The 13,976-nt window shown below is 29.9% G+C and overlaps 1 long non-coding RNA gene across 1 annotated transcript; it reads right to left on the reverse strand.

Moving 5' to 3' along the window:
• Positions 1 to 6,052: 6,052 nt before the first annotated feature.
• LOC146997476 (uncharacterized) lies at positions 6,053 to 13,453 on the reverse strand. Its single transcript, XR_015040480.1, has 3 exons — positions 13,380 to 13,453; positions 9,271 to 9,360; positions 6,053 to 6,194 (listed from the first exon to the last, which is right to left on the reverse strand). It is a non-coding gene; the product is annotated as an uncharacterized LOC146997476 (long non-coding RNA).
• Between the last annotated feature and the right edge of the window lie 523 nt (positions 13,454 to 13,976).

Genomic DNA, 13,976 nt, shown 5'->3' on the forward strand with positions numbered 1-13,976 from the left:
GAAATATTTTCTCCATAGTCCTCGAAAAAAGAAGAATTAAAGTTCCAGGAGGTTATACAATGAAGGACACACATTTCTTATTTGAAGGGCAAGAGAAAAAAAGAAGATATTTTCGGATGGGGATATGTAGCATTATAAACACTATGTTTGTAAATTTCATGATATAGTAGTAACACTTGAGTCATAGGTAATTATGCACATATATGAGAGAGACGACGACGACGACGAAAAATGAAATGGCAAAACATGACCGAAAACACTTTCCTGGTCGGTACAAACAACACGAAGCACAAGAAAGAACGGAAACCAGTTATGCTTAGCACAAGAGAAATTAAAAAATAGGAACAAAATTAGACACTTATGGACCTCAATGAAATTCTTCGATATTACGACCTGAACCCTGATGCAGGTATCACATCTCTCTCACATCGAACATAAGATGTTCTGGAAAATACCGTGCAACCCCAGGACTTTCCCAGCAGCTGACACGATATGTGCCACAAGTTCCTGTTGGAGTTCTAACGGGGTTTCGTGCACTAATGTTTTGACGTACCCTAGAGGAAGTGATAATGCAAGTGAGGGCTCGTGATCTTGCTGAACAATGCACTGGACTACCCCTACCAAACCCATGTCTAGGATACTTCCCGATGGAACTTTCGAATACTTTTTTTGATGACGATCCAATGTTTTTGTTCTTATTTCTTAGTTTCCGCCGCGCTAAGAATAACAAACAAATATCTTTACACTGTTCGTACCCTATTTTTCTTGTGTTGTCTCTCGTCACTATGGCGCCAGGAAAGCGTTTCCGACAATAAACGATTATATGTATAACCGATTATATGTATATATATATATAATAATAATAATTGCAATAAACGATTATATGTATATATATATATATATATATATATATATATATACCATTAGTAGATGGTGAATGTCGACATTTACCGGTGTAAGTCAGAAATAAGAGTATTTGAAAATATTTCGGACATACAACAAGCGACTATGTGAATGTTGACATTCACCGGTGAAAGTCGACCTTCTCCAGATTTCGGTGTTTCACCGTAACATGTATACGATAAACGTATATATATATATAGATATATATGTATATGTGTGTGTGTGTGAATTAATGTTAGGAATTCTGATCGCACATGTTGATCTATAATACAGAGCAAATTTGGCAGATGAATAAGATAAAATATTCAGATTTATTTCAATTCACATTTGCGGCCCCAGTTCATTTGAAATTCCAAACTTACCTATTTCTAGAATATTTATATTTCTCATATTGTTGGAATAGGAATAAAGTAGTACGACGCCGTGTCAGCGGTGACAGAGATAGAAAAAATGTGCATAGTTCGACAATATTGTGGTTTAGTAAGAGAAATATTTGATTCAGGAAATTTTATATTCCCACTTAGCTAAGTCATCATCTTTATGTAAAAATCATGTGATGGGGATATATATATCTACATAAACATATATTTTAATTAATTAATTTTTATTTTTTAATTTGCTATTAATTCAAAATCATTTAATATTACATATTAAAAACAATAATTGCAATGAAAAGTTAGAATCTCGAAATTTTTATTATGTTTGATGAGTACATTGTCAAAACTCGAGCTAAATAATATCATAAAACTCTGTAAATCTAGAAATATATAGTCTAACAGAAAGAGGTGAGGAGAACAATTTATATTAGATTTGTTCCGAATAGAGTATGGGATTGATTTCAGTGTTTACTTAATTTGATTTACATATATATATATATATATATATGCATATTATTTATAAACATAAAGTCTTTTTTGTCTTTGTTGCTCTAATTATATCAACTATTTGACATTTACTTCTCATTCACAAATTTTACAAACTGGCCGTATAAACACGTGTGTTTTGTATATTAGCTTTCTGTTTAGATATTTTATTAGTTAATGCAATAAAGTTTCCTTATAATCAAAAGGTATTACAATAAATATGAATTCTTCACAATGTAATTTTCCATTTTAAACATTTATAATCTATTTTTGTAATGAAGGAATGAAAAAAACTTTAAGCATTATAAATCTGAAAACGTATTATTTTCCAGGACAGCGTTTTTGTCAAAAAATTAATAAATGTATAATTAAACTGGACCTGAAACATTATGTTTTGTTTTATTATTTTTTCCGAAAAGACTTACGTCTCCGACACGTATTGCAATCTTAAACACTGGGGATCCAATTCTTCTAGTAATTGTTTGCTGTAGTATATTTCTGCTTCTCCTCCTTCTTCTTCAAATACACGTCGATAATTATTTGCGCTGAAATATTTTTATTTCATTAAATATATATGTTCATATGTTTGAATTAATTAATTTAATAAATGATTACTTATACGTTTTTTGTCAAAAGTAGTAAGTTACAGTTTGCGAACATTTTTACAGATTGTCAAAGATTTCTAAACGCTCTATGTTGTAAAATATCTTTACTTATTCAAAATCTTTAAAAAACAATAAATATGGAAATGAATATTCGTTTTATTAGCCTAAATTCCATTATGAGGATATACAGGTATAAAAGGAAATAAAGTTGTTGGCACCAGCAGCTCAAGATGCTATATTATAAGGTCTGATTGACATCTATCATCTCAAATCAAACCTTGCAATGAGGGAAATAATTTCCAAACACGTTTTAATAAAATAACAAACAGGATGGGACGAGGCAGATACAAGAAGATTGCTCGACGGTTACCTCCCGCAAGTATCCCTATAAAGAATAAATTTTTTCTCCAATTAGATTGGCAACAAGTCATGGAAAGTTCCCATTTTATTTCCAGAGATTCTTAAGAAGCACGTAAAATGCGAGCGCGAAAAACCTGCAAATCTAGCAAAATTTAAGCTTTATAAATGGCACACTTCCTATTCCTTCATATGTATACTTTCCTTTCCTTCATATGTATTGCAATTTATCATATGATCATTATTTACAGCAATGATTCTTAAATGTCTTCGACCTAAGGCTCCTAATGACGCCGAGGAAAACTTGCGCAACTGTGACAAAAAGATTATTTAAAAATACAATAAAAGCTTGAAAGGTAATAAAAATGCCTGAATTTAATTTCCTTTTATTTAAATGAAGCTTAATGTTTTTAAAGGAAATTGAATATTGTACACAGGAATCAACAATATAAATATCCGTGGATTTTTGCCTCCTTGTTTTTTTCTTCGTAACATCATATCTCCGGAACGGGGAGTTTGAGTTTGGAAGGAGGTACCCCCGGATTTCAAAACTTCTTGGTAAAACTTTCCGACTATTGTTATCTTCCTACGACTATCACTCGAGATATTATATAAAATTTCGGAAAACGGTAATTTTTCGTATTTATTTTTCCAAGTGGCCGAAGTCTAGCGCACTGGACATCAAAATGCTTTACTTGGAAAAATGTTGGCCCTTCTCACTTTCAAATCGTAGAGTTTGTTTAAGAGATATTTTTAAGTTAAAAAAAATATGAAATAAACCCACATAGCACAAAAACATCCTTGGGATATCCCAAAGATGTTGCTCGCGGGATATGCGCACATCCTCAGGACATCCCGCGAACCTCCTAAACACCTCCTCCCGAGTGCTTAATGTCACATCCCGGGATATCCTCAGGACATCTTAAGTCCCATCGACAGCGTGCGGGATGTTATTAGGATATGAACTCCTACTTACTACATCCTCAGGACATCCCACAATATCCTAAAAACATCTATGTCCCATCGACAGCATATGGGATGTTATTAGGATTTAAAGTCCTACTTACTACATCCTCAGGACATCCCGTAATATCCCAATTTCTTCCTAAACTCATCCTGAGCGCTTAATGCCACATCCCAGTATATCCTTAGGACATCCTATCTACGTCCCATCGACAGCGTATGGGATGTTATGAGGATTTGAAACACTAGTTACAATATCCGTTTAACCTCTTAAATACATACTCTCAACTGCTTAGTGTCACATCCCAGTATATATACAGAGGAAAATTCCAGTGAATAAAACTGAAAATTTTGCTTTTATTTTTAAGATATTAAAAATCTTTTGATCATTTTTAAACATCCAATAGCCCCCAATTTGAATTATTCATAATTAAATTATTTTACAAAATCAGTCTCTAATTTCAGTTAATTTGTATTAAAAATTGAATAAAATTACCCAATTAATAATCTTTACATAAATGAATCGTCTTTCTTTAAAACATGTAAGGAATTTATAGTGTTTTGATGACACTGTTGGGAAATTGTTAAAAGGAATAGATTGTATTTTTAAAACTAAATCAATTCCTAGCCTCAGAATAAATAAATATGTTTTCGTAACATGAGAATGCTGCAGGCTTTTTTATATATTTAATATTTAGTTGTAAAAATTTGACATTATGTTAACAATTCTTTATATCATTCAAAAGGTAACTCAAGAAGCTCTTCTAAAATTCTATCTTTCTGCTCACACAATTAAAAAAAAAAAATCTGAAAGGCCTCAGATTTTAGCAGTCACGCAAAGAGGCTAAAAGTTTATGAATGCATAGATTATCAATACAGATGGGGCAGTGGAAATAGCAAAACATTTTATAAGATACTGACACCAGAAAGTTATATGTCTTCTATATATTTGAAAAATGAAGAAATATATCATGTAATTATGTAGAAATATTAAAATGTTTTCAATTAGATACATCATGAATTAAATGCATTTTAAATCAATCAGATTAAAAATTTAAAAAAAGCATTCTTAAGAACTGTGTGTAATGCTTTTAAATAGCTTGGCTTGTTAGTCAATAATATATTAGATTTTAAAGGTAAATATGTTAAATTTTTTGAATGAAAAGCGAAACAAGTTTGCGACTGACGATATGAAGTCACATTTCAAAACTAATAGCCCTTTTAGATTAAAAAAAAAAGTTCTGAAAATAATTTGCAATGGTTCATTGGTATTATTTTATGCAAAATTCAGTAAAATGAAATTTACCCGTTGAAATCAGCACCAAATTAAACTTTGTAAATTCTAGCGCACGTTAAAGGTTGTCTCATGCAGAATTTTATTACTAACCATTCATTTCAGAGCAAAATAAAACAGTAATTGCCATTTATATGACAATCAATATCAAAAATTTAAATCTGCATTTTACGCAACATAGAAAAACTTCAAAAGATCTACTGTTTACCATGCAATTAAGGCATTTTATTCTGCTATCAACTCTACCAATTATTAATTCCATTAAGTATATACTCTTTCTGCTCAATATATGCAATGTAAAATTTTCCATAAATTTATTAATTCATTTTATTTTGAGGTGAGCTTTTATTCAACTCTCAATGTCAACGAGAATGTTTAGTTCATTTTTCATTCTGTCTCAAAAGAGAAATCAAAATACGTGGATTTATGTACGTGTATTTATGAATCAAAATACATGAGAAATCACAGTGAGAAAAGCACTGCTACCTTAAACTGTGATTATATATAACAAATGCAGTGAATTATAGTTAAAAAATAGTGAAAATATTTATATTTCTGAACTATTTCATATATAACATTTTCAGTTTCGCATATGTGGCAATTTAAGAACTTTTTATGTATACTAATTTTTTGAAATATCTGCAAATTTTTGCATCTTTAAAGATGCAAAAATTTGGATTTAAATTGCATCTTTGGATTTAAATTTGCATTTATGGATTTAAATTGCATCTTTAAAGATGCAATTTAAATCCATTTGGTGAAAGAATAAGCTTTCTTTAAGGAAAGCTTATTCTTTCACCTGTAGTATATAAGTAATGGTAATTTACCAGATAAAATTACTTAATGGGGAATACAGAAAAATATCTAACCACTTACCTTTGTGACTTCATCTGCAAAGAGACTAAAAAAGTAGTTCAGCTAAATCTGCTATAATAAATATTTATAAGAATGCTAAATTATGCAATATCTATTAATATGACAAATTTTGTAAAGCTATTTATTTGGATGAAAAATAAACACATTCAGAAATTTATGGCACTATATTATGATTAACAGAGGAAAAACACTTTTCAAAATTCAAAATAGTTTTTATTAATCCAATTTATCACATTTTATTTGAATTCATGAAAAACAATGTTATATCCATGTATTCTTATGTATATAAGAACTCTTGATAAATTGGATCTCTGTCATTGCCTTTCACAGCACCTAAAATAAAAAAACACTCACAATTACTACATGTGAATATAGTAATTCATAATGAAATTTAAACAAATGACTATTAGAATGCAAATTAAAGGAAGCATTTAAAATATTTTAACATTTAGTACCTATAAACAGAGTAGCAATTATTTGATTTTTCGATTATAGTAAAATAAACATGGGGGATGCCTTTTAAAATTTTTTATGTCAGAAAATAAACTCAAACCACCAGCTGAACATATGAGCAGTTTTATCAATCAGCCACTGGTAGGTAACCTGGATACTGAATCAACATATAAAGTTGCCAAGATAAAGAGAGAAACAAAATTATGATAATCACATCTTACCTATTCATAAAACTATTTTAAATTTAATGTGTAGGCAAGTCCAAAAAGAGTGAGAATGAATTTATTTTGCAACACAAAGTAAAGTCTTGCAGGAGCAAAAAAAACTTGTCTCATGAGATTGGCAAGTAAAAAATAATTAACTGCATCTGGTAACATTTATCTGACAACATATAAGTAATTGTTAGCTATGTGCAGAAAATAAAATCTGATCAGGGGCGTAGCTAGAGGGGGGGGCAAGGGGGGCATCTGTCCTTGGGTGCAGAATCCAAGGGGTGCCAAACTGATGTTAGAACATTTTAGAATTAAATGTTTTCCATCCTTGGCAAGCAGTAGGGGGCGCGAAATTTTCAGTTGTCCCCAAGCGCTGAAAACCCTAGCTATGACTCTGAATCTGATCATGTTAATGCAATTTTAAACTTTTGAATTTAACCGCAGAAATTTACCAAAGAAGTACTTGTAACAGTAGTAAATGAAGATGTGACTAATCTTTACTGTATGGTACACCTTGGTTTCTGTCTGAAAAAAAATCGCAAAGTGGTATTGGTTGTTTGTGAAATGTGGAAGCCCATTGCGTCAAATAAGTTTTTCGGTAACCCTAATGTTGATAATGTTGGCAAAAGTAGCCTTTGAGAAAAAAAAAAAAAAAAAAAATTTTTTTTGTCAATAAAAAGGAGTTATTTCTGCAAATATTGCCAACGTGCTGTGATAAATTTAGTTTTGGGCTACTTTTTTTAATAGTAAACCTTTTGTACGGTCCCAGGTTTTTGGTTCTTACCATTCTCTTCAATTGCTGTGTTTGGTTGCACGGAAGTGGTATGGTCTTGTATTTTGAACATGCTATTTATTATTTTGGTGTGGGTACCATCGTTTGAGTATGTCTGAGGTGACTAAGAGACGAAAAATTTAATTGAATTGCTTACCTGGAGGATGGTGGTGGGAAGCCTAAACATATGCATGTGAAAAAAAAAGGTATGTTAAAAAAATGACGTTTCATTTATTTTTTTGTCTCTGTGTGTTAATTTTTGTTAGAAGATTTGTTGTTTAATGTTTTTATGTTAGGAAATATGTATTTTTGGTAACTTACTCCTCTCTGTTTGTGTATTTTTGGTTGTCTGTGTGTTAAGACAGTGGCGAATTTTTTCTGGTAACTATATTTTTAACTTTCTGATTTTCTTAAAGTGAAAATAGATCAATGTGTACATGGACAAAGTTAAGGCAGTGCACAATGCCCAGTTTGTGCAGTTCTCTGTTTTAATAGGTCGATGTGTACATGGACACAGAGTTTGTGTATGTCTTTGACTTCTTATTTTGGTTTTATGTAGCGGCCACCTTGAAATTGGTGCCGATCCTCTCAGGTGACAATCTTGATATATATATATATATATATATATATATATATATAAAAAAAAAAAAAAAAAAAAAAAAAAAAGAAACGATTCGCTAAGGGTTACAGCAGAGTAAATTTTTACCAAAGATGTTCTACCATAATCACCATTTCAGTGGTTTAAACACTAGTGGAGCAGTATGCAGAGATGAAGATTTGAGTTTTGTTTACACAGCATGATGGTTTAGGCACTCCATTCATTACAGTGAACAAAATTATAATAAACATAGCCACAAAAATTGTCTATAAATATTGATGTATAACACTGCATTAACTATTATATTTCTTATGCTAGTATATACAGAATCCTTAATCGAAGGGAAAATCAGAAGACTGTGCATGCATTTTCCTTTAACTGAAACATGGATTTGACCATACAAATCTCAGTCTTACGGGACATGCCACACTATGCAGATAGACAGTAAAAAGTGCTTGTGTTGTTTTTATTTGTTAGAGGTATGAAATAAATATACTTCTAGATTTTAATTTTTTCTTTTCTTGTTTTACATTTGGATTACCTATCAAAAAGTAAGGAATTTTGATATTATTACAATATCGGAGTTAAAATAACAATTATTGGACACGTTAAAGTCCAATTAAAGTTAATTAAAATTTTAAATTAGCTTAAAAAGTAACCCTTAATGTGGCATATTTTTGAATTAAACTCTATCGACATTTAAAACAACAAAACATCCCTCTTTATTAAGGACTTTAATTAACTAATTTTAAATGCGGAGCTATGAATGGATTTTTCCCCTTGCATGTTATAATAACTGAAACAAAATTACTCTGATACAGTCAAAATTCCTAAATGCAAGTACATAAAATTTACTTTAGCAATTTAAAGAGATGAGACACACTGAACACATGAATAAATTTCTATCAAAGAATAATTTATTAAATTTGGCCCGTTCCATAGTAAACTTTAACCATTAGATTACATTATTACACCATGTTATCAGTTTGAAAAGCAAGTCATTTGCCAGATCTTGGATGTAAAAGAAATGCACAAAATAATATACAGATTATTGAAAAATGTTGTATAGCAATGTTTATAGATATGATTAAATGTAACAGAAAATTTACTGTCACAACCACATTTTTAAGTGAAATGTATTATTTTAACATTTTACAATATTTAAGGTATGGCATTAAATGCAACATTATGTGCCTGAATATAAGTTAGTAAATTAAAAAAAAATAATAATAATAATCAAAGAATGAATGTCATGAAAAATTTCAAAAACAAGCAGAATTTAATTTAGAAGACCTTTAGACACTTATGATAAATAAATTTGAGAATTCTTCACCCAAAATTAAATTATAATTAACTAAAACCAGTTTGACTGACCTTCTACAAAATCCTTCAGCTGCAATTTTTTCTAGCTTGAAAACCAAATTCTTCTTCACATGGTAATAACATCTTAACCAGTTGAAATTCCTGCAGAAAGTTTGATAACACAGTAATAGAATTAATAGAATAGAAAAATTAACACAAAAGTATAGAACATCATTTAAACTTAACATTATTACAAATTTTGGTGCTTTCTGACTATCTGCAAAGCTGTGAAAATTGGCAAAATGGTTAGTTTATGGTTCATATCTACTGCTCTGTTCACAAGTAGTAATTCAAATGAGCACTTTATAAGAAACAAGAAATTTTAGGATGCACACACACAAAAATATACACATTGGGTCAATATTCACATATTTTTCATCCAATGGAATACTATTCAGAAATAAAGATTAAATATAAAGCATGTAAATACATGTGTGTGGTATGCATATTCATAGTTTGCTATTATCGTGTGCATACTCTTGCTGTTTTAGCATAAGTTGAAGCTGTGAGGGCAGATGATAAGAAAGTATCAGAATTTTTCATGTATAAGAAAAGATTGCCCTGACAATAGTATGTCAATTGTTTAGCACTGACATTTACATAGCGCATTAGAAATATATAGTAATATATGTATAATAAAAAGATAATTGCATATTATTAATTCATTTTTTTAAATGCCAAATTTTAACAATTCTTTCACATATAATTAAACAGAATTCTTTCACATGAACATCTAAAATCCATTCTTAACTAAAGAATAAATAATAAAACCATGTAAATTTCTTATCAAGCCCATCATTTCCGAAATGTCTACTTCTGAAAGTTCCCAGCATTTCTCAATATATTATTAAATTACTAAACTAAGCATCAATGATCGTCATGTTCGCTAATGTGGCAATATCTTTCACAATTCTTTGTTACCACAAGTAACAAGTAGGCTTCAATAAATCTTTAACTGTTACATGCTACTTTTGTCTAAAATTTGTACAAATAATAAAATTAAATGAGCTCTTTATAATATGCTCAAAGAAATAATTTTGTATGAAAATTTGTATGTTATATATTGGCCTGATTAATGATTCAGGAAATAATTCGGGTTTTCAAAGTGCTTCCAATAATTCAAATTTCAGCTTGTGTCAAAATAAAATCTATAACACAAAGATAAGCAAATTTCCTTATGAACAATGCATTTTAACATTATTCAATCACTGGCAATCACACAGTACTTATTGCTTCAATAAACATTACTGTAACTGTCTTATTTAAAAGACTGTAATGTTTTAATTATTTCCTTAATTAAAACATTACAGTCTTTTCCGGTTGATCTTTACAATATGGTAACTGGTAGTTTGGCGACATTTTGGAGGCGATAAAGGTTTACTACCTGGGACTTTGGTAATAATGTGAGCAGTACTCAGTTCCGATTACACATTATTTTGTGTGAGGGAAATGAGAGATCATGGGATATGTCATGTGATATTAATGGACGAATTACGGTTCTTTAATTGGAAAAGGGGGGAAATCGGGAAAAAATTTGGAAATTTTGTATTTGGCTTTATTCTGTGTTGTGTGAAACAGTGTTCGTGAATTTTTGGATCCCATGGCCGTAACTAAAGTGAGTTCGAAATGGGTATTTATGTATGTATTAATTTAATGTATGTGCTCATTTATATTTTAAGTAGTGTTTTTGAATTTAATTATATTTTAATTAAATGATAGTTATTTTGTGAATTTTATGTTTGTAGGAATTTGGTATACGTTTTAGTTGAAGTAAACGTGCATGGAGATAATTTAAATATCTGACACTAAGTATTTGTAATGGTTGCGGTATGAATTCGTTGGTGACGTGTATAATGTAATAGATGATTTAGAGGTAAAAGTTTTTGGATATTTTATTTATCTTATATGTGGAAATGTTCATATTTGGAAAGGGTAAATACTTTTTCGCGATCAGGTAATTTCATATATGTTCTTTTTACCGGGTTTAAAGATTGAGAAAATTGTCATGTATTTTCATGAAATTTTTCTAATTTATGAGAAAAAAGCAGTGTACATGGATATAGTGAAGAGTGTGCGCAATGCCATTTTTGTGCAATTCTGGGATATTTTTTTTAAGTAAAAATAAGTCGACGTGTACATGGTTTAGTGATATTTTAATTAAATGATAGTTATTTTGTGAATTTTATGTTTGTAGGAATTTGGTACACGTTTAAGTTGAAGTAAACGTGCATGGAAATAATTTAAATATTTGATACTAAGTATTTGTAATGCTTGCGGTATGAATTCGTTGGTGACGTGTATAATGTAATAGATGATTTAGAGGTAAAAGTTTTTGGATATTTTATTTATTTTATATGTGGAAATGTTCATATTTGGAAAGGGTAAATACTTTTTCGCGATCAGGTAATTTCATATATGTTCTTTTTACCGGGTTTAAAGATTGAGAAAATTGTCATGTATTTTCGTGAAATTTTTCTAATTTATGAGAAAAAAGCAGTGTACATGGATATAGTGAAGAGTGTGCGCAATGCCATTTTTGTGCAATTCTGGGATTTTTTTTTTAAGTAAAAATAAGTCGGCGTGTACATGGTTTATGTGTATGTGTTATTTTGAAAAACGCGTAAGGAGTATGGTATTGTGCACTTTTTCCCAATTTTGCAGTGAATATTTGTCATGATTAAGCAGTTTTGTTAGATAAAATTTCTAGCATAAGTGTAATTTGGCTAGTAGATTGTTGGAAGAAGTGTTCAGTAGATAAAAAGAAAAGAAACATGTCTTTACTTCGTGAAGACAAAATGGCGGCGGGAAAAAAAAATATAGGGTTGCTGTAGGAGAGTTGGTCGCCAAAGTTTCGCCAAAAAAACGCCAAGTTACCATAATGTAAAGATCAACCTCTTTTCCTCCTTCTAACACCAAAAGAAAACCCAGATAAGAAATAAAATATCAGTAAAAATAAATTATATTATTGAATGACACTTTACATTAATTACACTTATGCATATATTATTGTATTATAAATTATTTCAAAATCAAAGAAGAGAAGGGGGAGAAACTTTAATATTGACATTTCTAAAATGATATAAACATTAATCATTTAGTACAGTTTGTTATTTCCTGCAAAAAGAATTCACTTTTTTGGATAGCATTTATATTTCCATCTCACTTTCAATGAAACATTAAGAGAAATGCGTATAATTTAGACACCAGTTTATTTTATTTATCAGACAGATTATGTCAACTCGAAAAAACCTATCAGTATAATTCGGTAGTAATAATTCTGAATGTTAGGTAACTTGCAAGATTCAACAAAAATTATAAATACTTTTATTATAATGACAATACTACAGTAACATGAACATAAAATTAAACTGCATATAACTATGAAATAAGCCAGCATATAATAATGGTGCATTGGTTTCTAAAACAATGGGCTCGATGAAAAAATACATGTATTTTTATGTTAAAAGCAATCATAAGCATTTGATTGAATGACCATGTTTGTCTTCCTGCAAGTCGAATCTTAAAATGATATGCAGTTTGAAAAATGCTTAATCCTTTTATAAAATATTCAAAAAAGATTAAAAAAAGGTACTGTTCTGTTATCAGGATCGGGTTCAGAATTGTATTTATGTATGCTTGTATATTTGTATGTTTGTGTGTCTACATATACACATCTATGCACATACTTACGAACACAGGTTCATACATTTCCGATTCTGGTCCCAATAACAGAACAGTACCCCCAAAAAAACTTGAATTACAAACTAGATTAAGATAATGTTTCAACCATACATATTTTGGACAAAACAATGCAAACTCTTATTTTTATACAATTGTTCAAACTATTTAACATAAATTTATTGCTGCAATAAAATAATAAGCAATCTGATCACACATATTATTTTGAAACTGAATGCATAAACTTGACTAAAAAAATTCAGTCATAAACATTTGGATAGCAGGGCAAATTAGATATTTGAAAAGGCAGCCAGCCATTGAGATACACGTAATTCACGACAGAATGGTAACAATTCATAAAGCTGTGAAACATTTAACTGTCAAAATGACATAAATTCGAAAAGCAAAAAAAGTAAACATACAAGTATTGCAACTGAACTTACCTTTCATGAAACAAAAAATATCCATACAAGTTAACCTCATGGCGCAGCCATTTTGGATTTCGTTTCAAATCAGACAGATGTTTACGGATTTGCGGAAGAATACGAGGACCTAGTAGTTTGCCGGATACAATGTGCAATGACGCGAAAGAATATAGTTCTGTAGAACTTCCTACATTATTCCGTAATAAACAGTACTATTTCCTAATTTTTTTCTTTATCTAATTAAATAATTAATAGGGAAATAGTTAAATAATGCCAAATTCATTTTTAATGAAATGTAAAATTTTGCATGTATGGGACGACCACCTTCCGTCCAATATTTCTGAGAATATAAACAAATTTTGGAATCTGAGAGTATCAGTTAATAAATATATAGAATATCGCCTCTCAAACGACCACTTCTGAAAGTGACCAATAGTTCTGAGATTATCAATAAATATTGATATTAAGCATTATTTCTATAAGACGACCATCTCTATATAAGACCAAAGTTTCTAGAATCTTGGATAGTCATCAGAGATGTATCTTTACTGCGAAATTATCGCACGACTGTAATTCAATATCAATAACGGATCGCGCGATTGAAAAACATTTTCT

The sequence above is a fragment of the Stegodyphus dumicola genome, chromosome 4 (genome assembly GCF_044657685.1).
Source record: "Stegodyphus dumicola isolate Sdum_Otavi_A_Nest chromosome 4, ASM4465768v1".
NCBI lineage: Eukaryota > Metazoa > Arthropoda > Arachnida > Araneae > Eresidae > Stegodyphus > Stegodyphus dumicola.